The following is a 23,095-nucleotide window of genomic DNA, read 5'->3' as shown; positions in this document are numbered from 1 at the left end:
ACTCACCTGCGTGAGCATGGACATTGCATGTACACTGGCGGTAGCATGCACGCGGCAAATATTCCTGTATATGTGTGCACACAACCGAGGACTTTGGTATGAAACGGTAAGCGTCCTTATAAGGTAACTATAATAAAACCAGATCAACAGGGGCCGTACCTGGCTCTCCTGATTGGACAATCAGGACACAGGTGAGAACGTTTGGCGTCTTTGTCACACTGCGTGCGATTAGCGCCGAGCTATGCAACGTTACGGAGAGTACGGCACCAATTAGTTGGACAGTTATGTAACGAGTTGATCAGGCGGAAGGGTTAAAATCAGCACACTCAAATCATGCACGGCTATCATCAGTGAAGTTTCATTTGGAGGCTACGGCTGTTAAAATCAAATCAGCGTCATCTGATCTGTCTTGCGGACAGTGTCATGTGCCGGAGCACGCACCTTGGCTTTCAATTCAGTGAGCCATTATGTCGACACAACGTAACATATGAAACTTTGTCACGCTTACGCAGATGGATTAATGAATCATCACCGTTCTAAGCGCACTACAAGACCGATCTGGTGAAGTGCTGTTAAGAGTGCCGAGCAGTGTATAAAGCCCGACGCGAAAGAACACTGCGCGCAGGTTCGTTCTCTGTCACGATTGGCTGACGAACCCTGCAGCCTTTAGAACGCCGCTGCGAGGGTTCAGAGGAGTAGGATATGGCCAGAAGTAAAGGGTGCGAGGGAGGGATGGGGAGTGGGAGTGGGGGAGGGGGGGGGCGTGTTGCTGCGGCCAGTAAACGCGAAGGTACAGGAAAATCGAAATGAAAATACAAGGGCGAAACCGCGAAATAGTAGGCTGGGCTCAAGGCAGAGAGAGACATTCGCGAATTGCCAAGCTCTGACCAGAAGGCCGAAACGACCGTAGCGGCAGTACATCTGAAAGGGGCGCGCGGCGGGGGGCGAGGAGGGGGGGGGGGGGGGGGACTGGCACCGAAAAGAGGCAGCATTCAATTGCTGCAAACGCGATTGCGACCCTCCCCAGCTGCTTGCAACAAAGACAGAAAAATATACGGCAAAGAACGTGAAACAAACAAAAAAGGAAGGCATCTAACCCGAATCAAAAGCACGGCGCTCCGCGCGCTCGCCTCAAGTACGGTCGCGTTGGTCGTTGGGGTTTGAGCGTTTTTCCTCCTGTGTCCCTTTCTAATTTTTGTCCTCCACTTTTATTTCCTTTATCAACCAGCGGAACCCTGCACTTCACAACACCGCGTCCATGCAAAGACGCCTGCGGTATGCCACGTGTTGTAGGAGTACGTTCTTCCACCCACTACTTTCTACCTCTTTTTCTCTTTTCGCAGGCTTTTCTTTCTTTTCTGCTTGTGACACAGCCCGCGAAATTCTTTCGAAATTCTATCGCACGCTGACGCATTGTGGAAGGCCCGGGGCATAGACAGCTCCAAGTGGTGCCCTTACGCAACGCTTGTTTAGCATCCTCCGCGATGAGGCAAACACAGTCCCCTCTCGTTTTAATGGGAATGTATGTATTTGAATGTCCCGCATTGGCGCGATGATTTGTCGCTATGGTATTATTCACATTTTGCACATAGGTGCCTAAAAAAGAACCAAAGAGAAAGTCGTACAGCTCGCAACAGGGCTAAAGAAATGACAGAGAGTAAATAAACGACAGCATGCAGGTGCCCTAGCGAAGCGGGCCGTTGCGATTCAATTCAGTCTTTATATAACAGAGCATTATATCCACCATTTGTAATCATAACGCTCTTTCTGAATTATTTTTTCTTTCTTGTCAGCCTGTGTGTTTCTATGCTTAGAAGCCAAATATCAATAATAATAAGCATCGGTAGATTGTTCACGGTAGCAGGGTATTATGGCGCCATCTAGGGTGCCCTTGTTGAATGACAGCTGCTGCTTACAAGATTTCATTGCATACTTTTGCACCTTTCTCGGTCAGCTTTCTTCTTGTTTTCTTTTTTGGGGTAATCAGCCATAACAGGCTTCGGTCGAGATGATACAAACCAGTGCCAACACTAAGCATAGACAGACACCCTGCTGTCACAAGTACAATTTTGGGTGATCAGACATCTCGGAGGCACATATGACAAACAAGACGATTCAGACAGGTGGTTTCAAGAACCCACAGAAAGACTATGTCTAACTTGCTATTGCATTTAAAATTTGATTATCGGTAGCTAGACACACTCATTCTCCTTATACAGTTGTAATGACGTATTACACTACTTCTTTCTCAGGCATGCACATTAAAACACAGTTTCGAAACATTTTGTCATGCCATATGAAAAATAATGTTAAAAAAAACTACCGGTGTGACGAAGGTACTGTCTATGAATCAGCGGCGAGGACACCATGTGCTTGACATGCTGCTTAAAACAATGATGAAAGCGGTGACGATAAAACCAGTTATGCTAATGTAGTTGTTTAATATACTGTTATTATTCCCTTTCGAACAACAGAATATATTGCTTTGAATTAATTAATCAATTAATTAACTTTATTGCATGAAGAGTGGTGTGGTTAATCTCGGGTGGAGCCCTCTTGTAGAGAAATAACCATTACCTGCGCCCGATATTTCCCACACATTCGTTCAAAGTTCCAGCAAGCGTAGCGGCGTCTCCATTTGCGGCGAACTGATTTTACAGGCGATATGTCCCTCCAGGCGCACGTAGCCCCCCCCCCCCCCCCCCCCCCAAGAAAAAAAAAAAAAGAAAGAAAAAAGCGTCCATGAAAAGTGGCTTCTCGACAACAAGACCGTTTCTGGGGAAGAAGCCCACTTCATTTTCTGCCTTCATTTCGGTGGTGATAGCCGTCACACTGGAAGTAATACGTGCTTAAACAGTGTTGCGACTGCAGTTAGAGAAAGCATCGCTATAAATAAACAAATAAATAATCATAGGGTCATGATGAATAAACTTTATTGTACGAAGAGTGGTGTGCTTAATCTCGGGTGGAGCCCTCTTGTAGAGCCCCACTGGCCGAGGTGGCTCGCCGGGCCTGTTCCAGGGTCGCCAGTTGGCTTCCCAGTGCCAGCTCGTAAAGCCGTGCCTCCCAAGACCACGTTCTGATGTGTCTGTGATGAGCTCACCAGCCTGGATACTGCCTGGGCTGGGCGCGCCGTGCACTGATCAATGCCGGCATTAAACAGAGTCTCTCGATTATAAAACCTGGGTAGTGTCGGGAAACGCAGTCTCATAAGGTTAGACTACACAAGCAACGAAAATTCAGAGGCTGGGTCTGCAGTGCACGACCACACGCCATCCCTATCACTTCCATATAAGGCTTCAATTATTTAATGGCACATGGTGTGCGTATGACATCACTGCATTAGTTCATTTATGCGTGTATACATATATGTGCCTTGTTTCGAGTAAAGCCATTCATTGAAGCTAGCGTTGCTGTAGCCATCGCCTGTAGTTTTTTTTTTCTTTTTAAGTGCAAGTTCTTTATTTTTCTTCACATAAACATGATTCTCCTTCTTTATACGAACTACCTTGATGCAGTTTAATCCTACTGTCCCACTTCAATTGAGAAAAAAACATTTCCCCCATGATTTCCTCAATTTAAATGGAATCGAATTGGTATGGCTTGCACGAACAAGAAACGTATACTGTCTTTGCAAAGTGCAGCGAAGTCATTTTTAAGGGCGCAGCATGAAGCCAGACTACACCTGATGTCACTAGCGCTGTTGCCTCTAATCTTTTAATAACGACTGCGTGCGGTTCAAAGATTGTATACAGCTTCTGCGTGACCCTGCTTCCCTTTCTCTCTCTCTCTCTCTCTCTCTCTCTCTCTCTATTTTGTTGGGAGGGTATGGGATATTACGGCTGTTCAATGTTACATGCACCATCACTGTAAAACGAAACACACAAACAAGTGCAGAAGTTCCCTCTAGGATTTCGAGGACGTAAGAGAATTTGCGCGAATGCTTCAAGCGATGCTACTAACTACAGTGGCCCTCACACCCGCGGCACCATTGTATACGCGCGCTGACCCCGTCTCAATGACTCGCGCGCAATGCAGTAATTCGTGACTTAACTCCTGCCAGCTAGGTCTGCGATATCTTTATGCATAGCACGTTCATTTCGCCTTCTGGGAGCGGCTCGAAAACTGAATCAAGCTTCGCTTTCGGCAAAACTACACATGGTGACCAAACACCATCCTAGGACAACGTCCAGCAATGAACTGCTGGCTAGCCAGCGCAAGCCGACTGCATACTTGTTTCTTTTCTTAATTTCTTTCTCGTCCGCGTCGAGTGTTCTTCACACTGGCCGCCCTTCCACGAGCCAAGAAAGAACGCAGACATCTCGACGATCTTCAGCAGATCGCGAGACTCGGGAAGACCATCTACTCGGCACTGTCACCTTTAAAAAGAAAGCAACGGCCTCACTTACGATAACTAGACTAAAGCAAGAATACGCGAGATGAGAGGCCAATCTGCCTTTATATAAAGTCTCGCCGCCCGCGCCCTGCACGTCGCCATTGCCAGCGATTTATCTTAAGCCGCACGTCACGCCACCGCGTCTCTCTTTTCCATCGCAATGGCTCCGCTCGAGCGGCATACATACAGCCGTGTGTCACGTTCAACAAATTCACCGCATACCTCGGCGGCAGCGAAACGCGGGTGAATAACAAAGGTCTTCTCTCTGTACTCACGTCTTCATCGCCCGCGTCGTGATGCCACGAGCAGAAAGAAAGTAATGAAGCGTGCGAAAGTAATGTGACATAATACTCGACCGGCCGCGAGATCGTCTAAGCGGCTGCTAGTAAACCAAGAAATAAACAAAACCGTGAAGTGTTTGAGAGAGAGAGAGAGAGAGAGCAAAGAAAGAGAAGAATTGCACAGCCTGCAAAAATTTACCGGGTATACCAGCAGCTACGGCTTTTTCCGAGCGGCGTTTCAAACTCAAAAAGGGCGCTCTGGAATTCCTCAGAGTGCGCACGCCGTTTTATGCGGGCCGTCGAGTCCTATTATTCTTTTTATTTTTTTTTTCGCTCGCTCATTTCATCTTCTTTCACAAAGCACGACGCGAGCGCTCAACGGCGACGAGATTATGAACTATGTCCCACTGAAACAGTGCAGTACAGAAGGAGCCATGACTGGCGTCGACCAATCAGCTAAGGGCCACACCAAGCTTTTAAATTTCGTTTTACCTGGGTCTCAGTGGTCGTTCACCAAACCCGGCTGGTCGAAATTATATATTTCGGAGTCTCACTTCTGCAGTGCTTCCCTAATCAACAAAAAATTGCCTTTGCGACGTAAAACTGCTTAATTACTAATCTTGAAGACATTTTGCACCAAAAAAGGTTAAGCCAGTGTTATAGGGATGAAAACACGAAGCTCACTCAGCTCACTATTACTCCACGAATATTTCTTTTTTTTTAATCTTTCCTTGTTTTCTCATATTTTCTGTCCTCATCCCAATCCCCTGTGCAAAGTAGCCAACCGGATACTTAATATGGCTAAGCTCTCAGCCTTTCGCCTGTTGTTTTCCCTCACTTGTCCTCACCAAATAAATTAAGCGTACGGACTCACATACAGATAAAATACGTTTGGTAAACGAATATGGAAACGGAACACGCTTTGTTCAAAATCTCTAAGACACGTATGACGGGGTGTGCGCAAATTCATCTGACAAATAAGTCTTTTTTTTTTTTAATTATCCACAGCTTCTAACAACAAACTTAGGTAAAAGAGTTTGAACACTTGTCGTGGTGCCAATTGTTTCTTCCTAGAAAAGTCATAGGATTAGTGTTTCTCATAGCTCCAGTCTACTCCCTCAAGGTCACGTGACTCAATAGAGACGGCCCATCCCTTCTGCCTACACCGCAACTGAAAGACTCCCCTTCGTGACCTCACGCTCTGCACTATACAAATAAAGATCAGAATAGAGTCTACAGACGTTCAACTACGACTCGACAAGGCTAGGCTGGGTTTATATCTCAACTCACGAGAAGACAACGCTTTTCAGCCCCCTAATTTTATTATTGAGACTCGTACAACGGTAAAATGTGAAAATATTTTCACGCCTTCTTTCGTTTAAACGTCGGGGTGTTGTTAGGGTATTAGACATGCGTATGCGATTCCATAAAACTAAACGAAAATATAAGTTGAATTAACAAGGCTGTTCTAACTTTCGTTTTTGTCGGAAAATGGGTTTTGGTCGATTTCCTCTTACGTATTAATATGATCGGCCAACAGCCGCGCTAGTGGTGACATCTGGTGGTGACGCGTTTAACCACAGTACTATCAAAACGATTTCATGTCACACGGCATTTCTGGTCCAGTAAAATAGCTTTAAAAAGAGCAAATGATAGCTTCATAAAGATTGCGCCGACACCCAAAGCCATCATTAACGGATCAGCGTCGGAGAACAGAATCGGAGAGAACAGTGATATGCTCTGACCACGGCCTGACTGTAGATAGCTCGCTATATGCTCTGACCACGGCCTGACTGTAGATAGCTTCGGCCTCGCGTGTATATATATATATATATATATATATATATATATATATATATATATATATATATATATATATATATATATACTCCCAGTAGAAAAAAACGAGCCTCTTATGGTTTCGTCACAGTATACTTTCAGCGGCCGCGGGTACCTTTACAACTGCAACTATGCGGAACATTGTCGCTCATTGTAATAAAGGCACTACGCGGTTCGAACACAGCGTCACAACTTAATAATTTATTCCGCATAACCGTACGATCTTACCATCCAGCAATCTTATCAACCAGCAAAACTGGGCACGTACGAGGCAGAGGATAACAGCATTACCGAACGGCTGATACGGAACGGCGGATACGGTGTGACAAGCCAGAGACTCTCCACTACCACTAGCGCTTCTGATCGCAGCTACTTCACTTATCGCGGCAACAAAAGACATCCACAGAACTAAACGTTCACTGTCAAATCTACTTCGTACATATTTACGTCACAGGTTGGAATCGATGACGTCACGAGTGACCGTTGCTTGAACAGAATTCGGGTGTTCTCTCACACGCGGCTCACGGGTCATAGAGCTCTCAATTATTACTTTTCCTCGCGGCGAAGCCTCGTACGGTTGACAGGCCTTCAAATTCACCACCTCGATTATCTGTATGTATGCAGAAACAAAGAAACGGCGGACACATTCCCCGTTCACGAAAATAGCAACGTCCACGTACGATTACGTACGTGATCTAGGCTTGTATAGGTTTTACACTAGCTTATGTAGGTTACAGACTACTGCACCCAACTAGTGCAGTGTAGTTTGGTCTCGCAGTGAATACCCGCACTCTCGGGAATAACCCAGGCAAAAGCGCTACTCATCCGTACGCCGAAAACAGAAAAAAAAATACAGTATAGAAACACTCACACAAGAGAAAGAGGACACGCATAAGGACAGAGCGGAAGGAAGAAAAAAAGAATCAGGACAACAGACAGGAACGAAAAAAAAAAGCAACCGTACGAGAAAATGGACAAAAGAAATTGAGGGCTAGAGAACCGTAAGAGCCAGGCAACAAAGAAAAGGGGAATGCGTAGGAGAGGAGAAGATTAAGTTCAGGCCAACGGTGCAGCGTAAATGACGCCAGCGTATAGCCCCGGCCATGCAGAATAGAGGGAGAGAGAGACAGACAGCTCTGTTTGTTTTGCCCATGTCTTCGTAGAGGGCGCTTCGTTGTTTCTTTCATTTCTTCGCATCTACTCAGTTCATTTCGCGTGTCCTCGTCAATTGCCCTTCCTTTCTTCCTCGTTCGAGAGGAGGATGTCGATACGGGGGCGAATAAAGAAAAACTGCCGAGCGTGACGAAGGAAGCTCGCGAGTCCTAACGAGCTGGCTACTCGAGCCAAAGCAAAAGAAAGCAAGACAATGAAACGCGAGAGAGGGGTCATCGATACCCCGGAAGAAAGACCGGAAAACAAAAGAAAAACAAGGATTGTTTAAAATGGAAAGAACACACGGGCGCTGCGCAGAAGTTAGGATCCTCCTCCTCCATTTACTCACCATCATCATCGTTATCATACTCATTACGATCATTATCACCAACGACAACTTTGGGTTAACTGCAGAGGACGAAGGCCTCTCCCTGGAAGCTTTACTTGCTCGTTTCTTGAGTCCGCCGATGTCACCAAATGTACGCAAGCTTCGTTATCGTTATACCTCACATTTTGCCGCCATTCCTTTGGCACTATATTTAACAAGCCGATGGACATCTGCTCCACACGTTACTTGATCCGTACAACTCCATTTATCCTTCTTAATATCTACTGTAATGTAATCTACCCGGTTACCTGTCATTTACAGCTTGATCGCGACGCCATCCTTGGCTTGCTTGAAAGTTTCTCCGTTAACATACGTGTTTCGGCTTCATAGGACAGCACTAGCAGAACGCAGCGTGTCATCTAATGATGAAGGGTTGACGACTTCATCATGCAACCAGTAGTTACCCGACAGTCCTTTAAAGCATATATCTCCCGACCCGTTATTTCCACCATCTATAATTTCGCTCTCTCTATTGGCATCCCGCGAACCTTTACGGCACAACCAAGGTCGCCAGGCTTGCCATAAATGAGCGTAGTCAACACAATGAGACGAATTTATTTTAAATCCGAACAGCGTATACGCGCGTCCTTCGCGCGGCGCCACGTCTTTCAGACATTCCGAATTTTTCGGCAACAATCGCGTTCGCACAACAAAGGGAACGAAAAAACTGAAAAAAAAAAGAAATCAGCAAGAGATAGGAAAAACTCACCAGCCCTTCCCCTGTTGAGAAAATGAGGGTAAGCGAAGCTTGTCGTGTGTGTATCTGGCCTTCGTCAGGGTAACGTAAAGTTCACATGTCACGGTAATAAAACATAAACGTTTATAAAATGTATGCATCGAGGGAAGGAAACGTACAACGCAACGGAAGCAAAAGTTGCATGAAAGGGAAACAAATGTAGAAGGAAAGGGGACGAAAAGTACCACGAAAGGGAAGGGAAAGTAGTAGGTCAAGTACACACACCACAACCTTTGCTTACCCCCATTTTCTCGACAGGGGAAGTGCTGGTGACTTTCTTTCTTTCTTTCTTTCTTTCTTTCTTTCTTTCTTTCTTTCTTTCTTTCTTTCTTTCTTTCTTTCTTTCACTCCCTCTCTTTCTTTATTTCTCTTTCTTTCTCTCCTTCTTTCTCTCCTTCTCTCTCTCTCTTTCTCTTTTCTGTCCCTGGTACGTGCCATTGAGCTTAGACCCTGTCTGCACTATCGCCAGGATCGGCCCACTTTTCAGCGTGACACCACCACCACCACCACCGCCGCCGAAACTCGCGAGCCTCTAAAACTTCGCTTAAAAAGCAAAGAGCTATCGCAACGATAGCGACAACGCAGGGTGCAGAGTGTGCGAAGCACATGAGCCGTTGAAACAAGGCACATAAAAAGGACGCTACAGAAAAACATAGGTTGAACTGTATTAGTAAACTATATTTGCGGCTGCACTCTAAAAAAAAGTTCCCACCTTTTGGGCTTATCTTGTCCCCGAACAATAATCGTCATCTGTCTTGCTTTCGTTTCCTTTCTTGAAAACTCAGCACTCGCTACTTTCCTGCCGAGAATGCTGCGTCACGCTGATAACGCGCAAGCCTTTCGTGACTATAGGAAGTGCCGGGCACGCAGCGTTAAAGAAAGGAAATACGAAGAAGACAGATGACGATTATTGTTTGAGGACGAGATACGACCCAAAGGGTGTAAACTTTTTTTAGAGTGCATATACGTTAAAAAAAAAAACTCTTACTTCAAAACAAGGCTTTGTCAGCCAGAAAAGATGCAATATCGACACACGGGTGTCGACGCCGCCTTTAATTTCCCTTACCACACAATAAAACAATTTGCACCCTTAACAACGAAAAATGGTGTAAATCAGTCATTAACTCACACCCTTACATCCAAAAAGAGTGTGAGAGTGTGAATTACGGACAGATTTACACCATTTTTCATTGTTAAGGGTGCAAATTATTTTATAGCTCAGCTCGCCATAGCTTTGTGAATATGACGGCGTCCGCACAAGCCCACTTAACTTTTCGGACTATACAAGATGGACTACACTGCATTCTAAAGGACCCAAAAACTGAACTTAGCAAGATTCGAGAACTTCTACGGCGCTACAACGGCCCAAATACGAGAAAATACTTTGAAATCAATGACGTCACATTGACGTACGGCGGGAAAAAAAAAAGAAATGAAAAGTCGCCGCTGTCTTTTCTAGTAATACACCTCGTAGCGCAATTTTGCATCAATATTTTTTGGGGGAAAATACCTTATCATTTAAAACTGACTTAGTGCTTCTCTTTAGCGCGCATTAAAAAAAACGCAGTGCAATAAGAAAACGCGTAACGCAGCTGCACTTTGGCTTCGATTCGCAGCAGCGCAGGTAAACACACAGACGTCGAAACAAATGGTACGATGCGAGCCTCCGGAAACTGCAGCCTTGTTGTTTGACAAACAAGTGCAGCTGTGTAACCTTGACTGTGGTGTTTTCGCGGCACTCGCTTGCGATTTTTCTACAGTATTTCCTCAAAGCACCCACAAACGGGACCACAAAAATTGAATCTGTGCACTCACGACTCCCTCCTGCGCCCTAGAAAATGATCCGGAAGCTCTCATTTCTAAAAACTTACTGCATGTCGAGAGAAGTGAACACGGTGAGCGAATATTGTACGGGGCATCCGTGAGTACCGTACGTAACCTCGAGTCAGTGTCTCTCTACCTGATGCACTACAGGCTGAATTATATGTAGATAGTGTAGAGATATCTTTCAACGATTTCGAGCCTGCCCCTCCACATACGGAAAGTCGTGTGGAGACGCATCATCTGACAACCTATGCCAATAAAAAATAAGACAGAAATGCAACGTCGAGCAGGAAATGAGCCTAGCGTAGTCATAGCACACCATAAAAATGTTTTTTTTTTTTTTTTGAGCGTGAAACGTGTCAGGAATACTGTAATAATTTTTTTTTTTTTTTTTTGCTTAGAAGTCAGGGCGTCGCATTCTTTCCAAGCGCTCCCCACAATTACGGCTAAAGAAAGAGAGAAAAAAAGAGAGAATAAAAGAAGGAAAGAAAGAAAGAGCTACTTTGGCCATGAGGCAAAGCTCCAATTTCGAGAATCGCACGGAAAAGCACACTCGTCTTGGTGAATGTTTTTCTCCACATTCACGACAGAATGCGGCGCCAAGAACCACGTATACCGACGGCACAAAGATAGAGAAGCACGTTCGCAATCACTGTAATGTTTTGCCTGCGGAGCGCCCTTTCGAGCGCGCCGAGGAAACGCAACATCGGAAAAGGGACACGGAACATCACGCGAACGCGGCGAAGTTTGATCGACTGAATGGTGTATGATCTAACCCTGTTATACGCATATTGAAAGTCTACGGGAAATCTAACCTGAAGAAACACAGTGTCAAATGTCTATAGTGTCAGTAGAAAGTATATCGAAAATATAATCCAACCTGACGTATACTCACGGTCGAAAGGGTTAAGGAGTCAATGGAAAGTGTGTAAAAACAACTCAATTCGGCTGACTACACCGGAGTGAGGCTCGACTGAGGTCTCATCCATGTCGATGTGGGGCGACGAAAATAGTCTTTTGTAGCAATTTAAGACTTTCACGGTAAAGTCGTGAACATTAAAGTATGTGTCAACGCATTCTCATATGGCGTTTTTTTTTAAATATAAAATGAATGTTCCCTGAAATTTCCATGCGCACAACTTTCATTTCAGAACTCGGACTCCAGTCATTTCTGCAGGCGACAACCTTTAATTCAGCATCTCTGGTTTGGAAATTTCGCATCTTAAACGGAACTTAAACGCGATCACTTTGCCATATCCCCAGCGTTACACTACAGAAGTGTGGTCTGCTTGAATCACACAAAGCAGACGAAATTCCGGCCACTGATGGATCTGTTAGCTTAAACGCTGGTAACGTCGGTCACACATTGAATATCGCGTGGATTTATCAAAACAGATATTTATGCCCATTTCCGTCATTCCCTGCATGACTTGACGGTATCAGAAACGTTGGAAGCTTGCGTCACCGGTCTTTCCACAATATTTGATCATCCATTAACGAACAGAAATGGCATACTCAACAGAAAAAGGAAACGGTGACGGACATTTTAGCCACAAGACACAATCAGACGCAAATGTCTAGTCGAATCGCTGAGACGCACTCTGCCACTAAGACGCACCAAACAGGCTTTATTTTTTATTCCCCAAACGTTCTCACTTCGTTCTTTTCGCGCCCTCTATAACCGCTTCGTCGAAACACACAAAAGAAGCGGCGACACAACCACCACCACTGCGCTGGCATGAAGCGCCACTTCAGCAACAAGCCCCGCCGCGAGCGGCCACAAACACCAGCGGTGCGGGAAATGGGGAGGGGTGGTGGTGGTGAGACCAGCGACTAGCGGGGGCGGCATTCAAACAGGCGGACCACCCTAAAGCGAAGACGCGCTGGCGGCGTACTACAGGGCGACAGGATTCTCTATCACGCTCGTTGTCGCAAACGACCGGCGCGAACAAGACCCAAAAACAATTTCAGCCTCACGCGGTCACCCCCCCCCCCTCCTTCTTTATTCCTGCCTTTTTCCGAGCATCCCCCAAGAAAGTGGTCGCCGAAGCGAGGCAGAACAGCAGTCCAACCAGAAGGCAAAGAGCGAGCAGTAAACCCCAGTAAACGCCGCACGTGTGAAAAGGGAGTCCCCCCCTAGAGTGAGGGAAATATTGCTCCCTTTTCCTTCATCCGCACGCCTAACTTCTTCTGAAACAGGGAGAGAAAGGGTAAAATTTGATGAGAGAGGCAGGGGCCCGATGGAATGAGGAGATTGAGGAGACTTTCCGAAACGCGAAGGGAAAGGATTGGGGACGCGCGTCGGGTCCGTAGGGAGGAAGAAAGGGGGAAGCGGAAAAGGAGGAAGGAAACCGGAGGACGCGGGAGCGAGAGCCCAGCAGTGTCCGACCGACGGCCTTGCTTCTCCTTCGGGAAAACTGCATTTGCGTACAGCGGCAACCGCGTAATTGGAAATCGATAGGGACGACGCGACAGTGCCGGCGACCGCCGCTGCGCGAACCGAGGCGCTGCCGTCGCATGCGCTGGCCCCGATTCAAGCACCGACTCGCTACGGCCACCCGAAACCACACCGCCCCCCTCTTCCGATCCTTGCGTCGGCGCGCTATCGCCCTACCAGCTCTCGCTCTCTCTCTCTCTGCCTCAGGCGCCCTTTTAGCTCCCCTTTCACTTTTTGTCCAAGCTAGTGCGACAACCGTCGTTCTGGACCACGCGGGCAAGGCTTTCCTTTTCAGGAGAGAATCACTGTTGGCTGCGTCTCTACTACGGCGATAACCTGACGAGACTCTTTCGAAGCACTACTGAAAACTTCGGCACAGTCGGAATAAATTTGTATTGACTGTTTTTTTTTTCATTGAAATTTACAAATAAAATAAAAGGGTAGCAAAATCAGCCGAAAAGGCAATTCGGCGCAGGTGGGAGCCGAATCCACATTTTTCGCCTTACGTGTGCGATGGCCTACAATTGAGTTACCACGGCCACCTTCCCGTTAGGTTCTTGTGTATCTGCGTAAGTTTAGTAGTTGCAGTAATTTCTGATAAGCAGACATGACTTTACTACTAGTAGGCTTCAATTTATCAATTGGAGCATGCGCCCTAAAGTGAGTCATTAAAAAAATTATTAGTGTATATTTTAAGTTAGCTACCCGGACGTTCAGACATGTCAGGGAAATAACGTGCGCCTATTCCCTAAATAACCATGAAAAGGCGGAACAACGGTATCTGCCACAGGCGCTTTAAAGAGAAATCTGTTCAAATTAAAGAGAGAGATGTTGTAAACAGAGACACACACAATTTAGAACCTGTTGGGGCTTTGGGGGCGCCGTAAGAAACCACTGAATTTGTGCTAACTGGTGTTCTATTTGCCTGTCGGCAGACCAAAACAATTTCCGCCTTCAAACTACTAAGCGTGCCGAAATTAAATTCCATGGGAATAAAGTATGCACTAGTAAAACACGGTGGAGAGATTTTTAAGCTTTATGCAAATTAGGGGTGCCGTAGAAAATTTCTAAATCGCTGTCGAAATCTTAAAAAGCTCCTTCAATAATAACGCAGTTTTCTCTTCCGAAGCATGGCGAGCGGGCCTCCAATATGCAAAATTAGAGATAAAATCGTGTCTCATTAAATAAAAATATACAGAAGAATAAAAAAAACGATGTCGTGATATAACCTCCTGTATTGTATTTGAAACTTTGTCTTTAATATTTTACGGTGAATTAGAAAATAAAGTAAAATTTAACAAAACAACCAAAGTTAATTAATGAGTTAATTAACGCGACCGTAGAGTAAAAGAGAAAGGGGAGCTCGCGCCCATTAGCGGGATGAGTCTAGCGTCATCATTTTAAAAAACAACATAGATACGAACATCTCGTGATGTCTGAATAATGTATGATGATAATAATAATGATCATCATGAAAGAAAAACAGTTTAGCCAGGAACAAGCAGAAAGCACATTTAAAGGCCGAGCTAAAGCAGTACGCTGAACGACTCCTTCACTAGAGAGAGAGAAAAAAGAGAGAGAGAGAGAAACTACTGTAACGCAGCACTTCATTTGATTACAAGTATCACAAACATACGCTCAAATAAAGAAATACGAATAAACAAGCGGTCACGATAAATCTGAGCGATGACTTCGTGCAACGAACTCCACTAAACTGCACGTAATTAGTTTACAAAACTGGTGCGCCTGAGGCTATAGCGCATATACATCGCGATAATAAAGCAAATGTCAGTGTTTACAGGACCCATCCCGAATTTCCCCACTCTCCACCACCTAACCCCGCATATACACAAACACACTTCTCTCATGGGCAGCCGAACGTGTGCGCACTACTAGTGCCTTCCTACCTTTCGTTTTCTTTTTCTTTTTCTTTTTCATCCCTCAAACTCCTTTCCCCTGCGTAGGGTAGCAAACCGGACGCGCGTCTTGTTGACCTTTTCCTGCCTTTCCTTTCTCTCCTCTTCCTTCTCTCAAGAACGAGGAAACAAAACACACTCAAACGAAAAAGAAAACACAACAAGCAGACAAAATCAACGCACACGACCATAGCTGGCACTGGAGTCGGTTTTTCTCAAGTGCCTTCATGGAGATCGGCGAAATGAAGTATCGATCCTTGGCGAGCCGTCAATACGTCTCGGAAGCACAACCTTCTCGATGCGATGACCGCTCTCCGCAGATTTTCAATTTTGGAGCCGCAAAACATGGAACGCCGTACCAGATGGAAAAAGAAAAGAAAGAAAATAATGGGAAAAGAAAAAAAAAGAGAGATACAAGTACGGAAAGGTAAAGTATATCGCTCTCCACTCACGAACACTTAGCCTTGCTTCGCTGCCAGAGGCGTTTCGTGAAACGAATTTAAGACGGATGGTGCGTCTTTTGGCTAGCATTTTTTCCCCCGCTTTGTTGTTGTTTCGTCGATAAGCAGGCAGCGTTCGCGCGGACTCAAATGTAGAAAAATAAAAAGGAAATAAAAACCTGTAGTAGTTTAGTAACCAGTGTTTGGATCGATAAAAACCCACGGGCTCGGTACATCACTCGGTGACAAGGATAGTTTACACGCTTTCAGGAGGGAGAGAGAGAGAGAGAGAAGCGAGACGGTGGCAGCTTGTCGCACCAATGCGGTCGCCAAACAGCGCGGAGTGATACGAAAGCCAGAGGCGGATCAGTTTGAAAGAGACACGACACTCTCTTGCGTCGAACAGCTTCTCCTGTTCGGTGTTTATTACAAACGCAATGTGCGCGACGATGGTCGTATTGCGCCTCTCGGCACAAATGATGTCTTTTTTATTAATCTTGCGCGTTTTATCAAACGCGATATATCTCTCTCTCAATCTCTCGCTCTCTTTATCCCTTTCACTTCTCACCAATTTCAGTACCCTTTGAGCTGTCAGTCGTGAGCGATTTATTTATTTATTTATTTATTTATTTATTTATTTATAATTATTTATTTGTTGGTTTATTTATTTATTTATTTATTTATTTATTTATTTATTTATTTATTTATTTATTTATTTATTTATTTATTTGCGCCGTGTGCTGTTTAAAACGCACCTATTTTTAAATTTTTTTTAGCCCGCAGGCATTCTGTTGCCACGAAAAAGTATTGTCGTTTTTCTTATTTTTTGTCAGTAAGTGACGAGAACTCGGAGATTATTTATTCTATTTGTTAACATTCTTTTAAAAGAGCGATACGCACAGTTTTTTTTTCCTTGCTGCCGTATTCAATTGTTTTGCATTTCTTTACTTTAGTGTTTATGATGAGTCATCTTGATCTTTGTTTGCTTGCCTTTTTTCCTACGTCCCATTTCAACTTTTCTGTCCCCTCCTACCTGAGGAGTGGGCAGTGTTGTGGCCGTTGTGCCCCCTTCCGGTGAAAGTTGCCAGCCTGTTCTGTTCCTTAGTTTATTTTATATGTCTAGGCGAAATCATATATGGCTAGGCGAAATCGCCTGTGTACAGAAAACTATCATCATCAGCACTGGCTCGAGCATCGTCGTCTTCTGCCGCAGCTGGCTCGTTGGCGCCCCTCGGGGTGCGCTCGTGCACGTGCTCGGCACGCGCTCGTGCTACTGCTCCCGCGTTCGTCGTTGTCGTCTTCTTCCACAGATGGCTGCGTTGCCGCTCATTATTCCAGCGTAGAATTTCACTTCACTTTTGTCGTCGTAATGGGGAGGCCGCGTTTACGGGGGTATGAGCCATTGCTTAATGGGGTATGAGTCATTCATTGTCTAACGTAACGGACAGATTTAATTTTGAAGCAATTTAATTTCGAAGAATCGCAAGCGGCAATGGCAGGCGAATGCTGCTAGCCTCGCCGCCGCGCAAACTCGAGACATCGAACGCAAGCGACAAAGGCGGACAGTGGTCAGTGACGTCGTTCTCTCCATCGCAGCCGAGCGTGTGTGTAGCCTCATAATTGAGAAATACTTCAACGAACCTTCGGGATCAACCCAGTGATAAACACCGGGGCCGCACGTTTCAGCTTCGCTGTTTAACCATCTTCACAGAGTGGAAGGGCCGACGAATTTTTTTTTCTTTCTTTATAGTCAAAGAGAGTCCACAGGTCGTTTCTCTGCCATCCAGAGCTGAGAATGCGAAGCTGTACGCAAAAAAATTCGCGAAAAAAATTTTAGGGGTAAACGTACTTACCGTTCCTGCTGCAGACATGTAGGGCAGATTGTAAACACGAATATACAATAAGGAAATTACGCGACGAGAACAAAATAGCACGTGACCGACTGCACCTTAAACGTTTGTTCAGTATCCTGCCTGCCGAGGGAACGACTGGCACAGGAAATTCTTGCCGTAATTTAATAATGATTTCCTGCATAATAAACTGTGTACACCGAATCGATTCGGGCGTGCAATAGATATAACGAATTTCCCATTGCCAGACACACGCAGTCGTGACCCCTGCGATCTCTTCTCCGCAATACACCGGCAGTCGGCGGTGACGAGGCAGGGGCCTTCGACTGCTTGCCTCCAACGTGAAATCAAAGGTGATATCTAATGGGTCCAAGGCGCCACTTCTTCACAGTGATGGAAGCGGTCGACAGCGTCGTTTCGCTTCCCATTGAAAAGATTCACTTCACCTATCGCCGCTCTTCATTCGTATACAACACTTTAACGGCGAATTCCGGCGAATAGCGCGAGCGAAGATTCCAGAACGCTCGCATCAAGACGTCCAGACGTCCGCCGCTGCCAACAACACGCGAGGCGAGTAACATTGACAACATATTCGTATAGGCAGATTTACAAGTATTCGTTATCAAGTGATAAATTGTTCGGCATGCAAATGTAAATCTCTGCCTGGCGTATCAAGATAAGGCTGCGCATTTCACACTTATTACGGACGACGGCTGAATAGTTGATCATAATGCGTACATGATGGAACTTTGACATTTCAAGAGGGAACCTCACGTACAATCGGCGTCGAAAGATTGCGGACCGCAGCATGTGAGAGAACGTCGAATTTCCGAGAAGTTTGCGACAGTATAGCTAGTAAAAGCATACAGCACTATGTTGTTCGCATATCATCCCCTGTATGATAAAGCGCTACGCATGTACTCATACAAGGCGTTACAGTGTTGATAAATAAGTACAAGCTAGAAATACGAATAGCGCACAACGTGGACGGGCTGTGGAAATATTCAGGCATGTCTCCGATGCCGCGATCAGTAAAATTTAGACGCCGACTGTAAATCATTGTTTACTTGTGCGCTAGAGAACGGACACTGCAAATCAAACAAATTTGCATGTCATGAGACGCCGCTATGATTCGGGCACTGGAAAAGGAATCCACGTCTCTCTTTAGCGCTGCGCTCCTGGGCGCTAACATTACATGTCACCGGAGGTCGCACCAGTGCATGACGCGTCCCTCCTTTAACGTCAGTCTGTGAAAGACTCCGCACAGCGGCGTTTGTTTACTGAAATCTCGCACGAATGACCTTGCACAGAAGCGCCAAGAGGGGCAGGTGATCCCATTGTGTTCCGTGACATTCTCACTGCCGGAATTCCGTCACGTGATTCCGTTTCAGAAGCGCCCGATTCGCCAGCGTCGCGACCGACGGTTGCATACCGGGAACATTTTCGCCAGCTGTCTGTGTAAAAGTTTGATTACGAGTCGGAACGGCGTCTCATGCAAGAACAAAAATGTCTGTGCCACTACTTCCATCGTCCCGTTTTTACAGCGAAACTGTTAAGGGCTAGGTTCCACGTTATCGCGTCCGTATAGACCGACCGGCGTGTACAACAATTCAGATGCGTCGCGCCACCTTGTGGCATCGTATGAAAACGTCGGGATGGCGGTTTTTTTAAACTTCGGGGTCGTAAAAAAAAAAAACTTGCGCACCACAACGCGCTTTTTGCAAGAACTTATGCAAATTACGGTACTTCTTTTCATCGGTACTTCTTTTCATTTGGTACTTCTTTTCAAAATCGGTACTTCTTTTCATTTCTAAAATGCCTATAAAGAAAAGACAGCCTACGGTACTTCATTTCAAGTCTGCCAGCAATAACACGGGCTGGAAAAGCAGATAGAAGAATAAATTAATGCCGTTTCCAAGGCTGAGGCATTGCGAGCCATTTGCAGCCTCACACGCTTTGCAATTTTCGCGAAAGTCCAGGGCAAAGTTGTTAAAAAAGCCGGAATCCCTAGAAACGCGAAGCTTCGCTCTTAAAAATCAGTTCTCAGTGTTTATTTATCCTGTCAGAAGGAGGCTGGCGGCGAACAATGCTTTACATAACGCTTATCGCAAAAAAAAAACTGTTTAGGGGCAAGAAACACGTGACGAGCTTTGCTTGAATATCCCGCATGCTTGAAGAGCCCGGGTAATAGATGCAGTTGTTGACCGCGAGCGCGAAGGCTACGACGAAAAGCGCTAATAACAAACGTTTACATTTGAAACCACCGCTTGCGTAATCGCTCGCATTTTCCTCGCGATAGTGCGGCCATCTAAGCTGAATATTTCATCGAAATTTTAAATGTTTTGTTTGCACAGACTGATTGAATCCTAATTGAAATGAGACCTTTCAAAATCACCCGATCCCGGTTTTCCAGGTGACGCTTTTAATTCCGTCGAAATGAAACATCTTCTTCGAGTTGACAACCCTGTGGAGTAAGCCGATGAAAGGAGCGGAAAGACGTACTCACCGAATCGGAAGTGGAAAGGCCAGCGTGGCTGTCATCGTCGCACAAGTCATCCTTGTCAGAGCCGCATCAGTGTTTGCCTGTAACAAGAGGCACAGATTACAATAATTAGGTAAATAAATGAAAAAAATTAATTTCTTTATTTAATTTCCCTTAGGTGTGCAAAGCGTATACAGGACAAAAAACTGGAACCACTTGACGGAAATTATGTCCCTTTTAACGGCCTACAGAATAATAATAATAATAATAATAATAATAATAATAATAATAATAATAATAATAATAATAATAATAATAATAATAATAATAATAATAATAATAATAATAATAATAATAATAATGAAGCATCAGGGAATAAGTTGGCAATACGCATGTGGAAGACCCGCTTCGTCCTTTCGTACTTCAACTCTCCTCGTCGAAGCACAAGGGGCGTGTCGCTCTTAAGGGGCAACACACAAAATACTCGCAGAAGCTGTATTCAGTCGTTCATTCCTAAGGTAAGCTCCTCGTTAGCATTCAAATGATGCTCACGACAGCTTACAATTAACGTGGATGAATGCAGATTAACCTCTCGCTAACCGTGCCAAACTTCGCGCCGGCCACTCGTTTTCTCCTTAGAGTATAAACGATGCTGAAGTTATGCTGCTTTGAACAAAATGAGCGTGTTCAGGACACCTGGTAAAAACTCCGGCGTACGGGTCTAAAGTGGTGGGACAGCTAAAATATGCTACTATAATTACGAGAGTTTCGTTACGAATTCTCGAAGCATCTTTCTGGAGAAGAGACATGACAAAAAAAATAAAAATCGCTTTCGCTTTAAAAATACAAGGATTGCGTGAGCGGTTATGAGGGAACAGCGAATAGAGAATTTAGGGGCCACCAAGAAGAGGTCCCGGAAACAAAAAGAAAAGAGGATAAACGCAATCACAATTTCGCGTATAGCTGCAACGTGGTCATGTGAGATTCGGCACGCGGTTAAGAAAAAGGCCACATACATGTTGTGTTTCTTTATTTAAGTGCTCAATTCATCGCTGCCTTACCTGCCACGGTGGCTAATAGGTAAGGCGCGGTAAGCCGCGCCTTACCAATTACCTTTTACCGATTACGCCTTACCGCGGCTTACTAATCGGTATAGCCGCGGCCTACGCATTCCGATAAGGAGCGGAATGCGAAAAGGCTCACGCGTTCAGCTTTGGCTGCATTGGCTCATGTAAACCTAGGACGTCAAAATTAATCCACAGCACGCCACTATACGGACCTCTTGATCCATCGTTCGATATAAAATAATAAGAGTGTCCAAAACTGATCAGTAAATGTTGAACGCTGCGTTGTTTTTATTGGTTTTTAGATTGTTTGCACTGTTGTACTTTTTATGTCTAAAGATGTTTATATTTAGTGACACATTGACTGCTGTATCCTTTAGTTCTAAATATGTAAATAGTCGGTAAAGGTGGTTTTCTTTATTTGTTTTGCGTCATGCGTTTGTGACGCCTGTAGCCTGCTCTCGCTCTATTTAACACGATAACGTACCGATAAACCGAAATAAAGAGAAAATATTTAATTTGTTATCACCAATCGATCAATCAAGTATTCCTTCGTTATTCAATCAATCAATCACTAAATCAACCATCCCTGACTGAAATACGCGCGCATGCTGACACAAGTTCCTTTGCAGAATTTAACATAAGGTTACTGGGAAGGTTTATGCATTAGGTTTGATTAGGTTAGGTTAGGTTAGGTTAGGTTAGGTTAGGTTAGGTTAGGTTAGGTTAGGTTATGTTAGGTTAGGTTAGCTTAGGTTCTAAACACAAGGTTAATTCTAGGTTAATTCTAAACACAAGCAGATGATGTTGATTGGTTGGCCTACGTCGTCCAAAGTGTATTTCCTGCACGAATGCGCATTCGAAGAATACTTAAGGACACGTTAACACTGTGATAATCATCTTCAAAACTAGGAATTTTCCTCGCGCACGTGGCGAGCGTGCTGCTGTCTATTCTGCCCGCTCTTCTTTCTTCAGAAGGAGGAAACAGGTGCTCTAAGTTGCATGATTTGCATGCACGAGTTACGAGCAGAGCAGCCAATTATGGGAGCCGCGTTTTACTCCCGGTTGTGGCTTCGGGCGAAGTTACTTACACCCAATTTGCATATCTAATTTTCTTTTCAAGATTGCCGCTTAGATTCTTTTTCTCCCACTCTTTATTCTTTTCTTTAAAGCGATAAAAGGTAATGAGACAGCTAAACAGTACAAAGCGTAGTGGGCGCATCCAGACAGGAAGTGCATCGCGTTTCTGTGAACGAGAAAAAGGAAATAAATAAATAAATAAATAAATAAATAAATAAATAAATAAATAAATAAATAAATAAATAAATAAATAAATAAATAAATAAATAAATAAATAAATAAATAAATAAATAAGAAAACGGGTAACGGGAGATTCAAATCAAAATGAATGTAAATCATGCCTCACAGGCCGTACTATAAAAGCTATGACGGTTACGGCAAATTCTGAATAGGATGTGGGCCCAAACATTGAGCCAGAGGCAGTGAACACTTCGAAAACGACTCGTTCACTGAACGCCGATCAGTGTTCGCTGACCACCGGAGAAAGCGAAACAAGTTCGAAACAACGAAACGCAAATAGACAGTTCAACAAATTTATTACAATTTGAGCTTTTGTAGCTTATCGTTTATTTATTTATTTATTTATTTATTTATTTATTTATTTATTTATTTATTTATTTATTTATTTATTTATTTATTTATTTATTTATTTATTTATTTATTTATTTCAAATGCTGGCAACTTTCCTCGCAGGCTTTTCCACAACATACGTTTGTTTTATGAATATAGGGAAATTATGAAGGCCATAGGAACACACGCAGACATAATCACATAATGACGAGTAAGTACTTAGCGTCAGCCTGCTTGAATCAATGAGCTGTGTAGTGGGCGCAACAAAACATTTGGTAGGATGTGCACATAAGTGTTCAGACAATAAAACAAATAATTTCTTCAATGTTATATGTATCAACATCGTCAAGTATCGCCTAAGACCGAATATGGAATGTTTTCGGCATATTCCTTCTCATCTGTTCAACGGACGCACACTGAGATAAATTGTTTATTGAATAACGGATCGAAGGTATCTTCTAACGTAGGAGATGTCATGCAATGGCTTGGCATAGAGCGCGCAAAAGCGGCACATTTCAGTAAAATTAGGCGAGCTGTTCATCTTGCCAAGAGATAAAGTTCACCTACAAAAATGCAGAGATAATCATAAGAATAATGACGTCGATAACCATGAGAAACGCCACTGATGAGCTGACTCTTG

The 23,095-nt window shown here is 44.5% G+C and overlaps 1 protein-coding gene across 9 annotated transcripts in view; it reads right to left on the bottom strand.

Annotated features, from left to right (window-relative positions):
* LOC119460722 (plasma membrane calcium-transporting ATPase 2) overlaps positions 1 to 23,095 on the bottom strand; it is a 336,648-nt gene that overhangs the window by 209,844 nt on the left and 103,709 nt on the right. For all 9 annotated transcript variants that reach the window (XM_049673162.1, XM_049673149.1, XM_049673159.1 and 6 more), the window contains exon 2: positions 19,766 to 19,842. The gene's annotated coding sequence lies outside the window, so the exon portion shown is untranslated. The remainder of the gene's footprint in view (positions 1 to 19,765; positions 19,843 to 23,095) is intronic.

Source organism: Dermacentor silvarum, chromosome 8, assembly GCF_013339745.2.
Source record: "Dermacentor silvarum isolate Dsil-2018 chromosome 8, BIME_Dsil_1.4, whole genome shotgun sequence".
Taxonomy (NCBI): Eukaryota; Metazoa; Arthropoda; class Arachnida; order Ixodida; family Ixodidae; genus Dermacentor; species Dermacentor silvarum.
The sequence above is the reverse complement of the archived record's forward strand: the minus strand, read 5'-3'. Positions and strand labels throughout refer to the sequence as shown.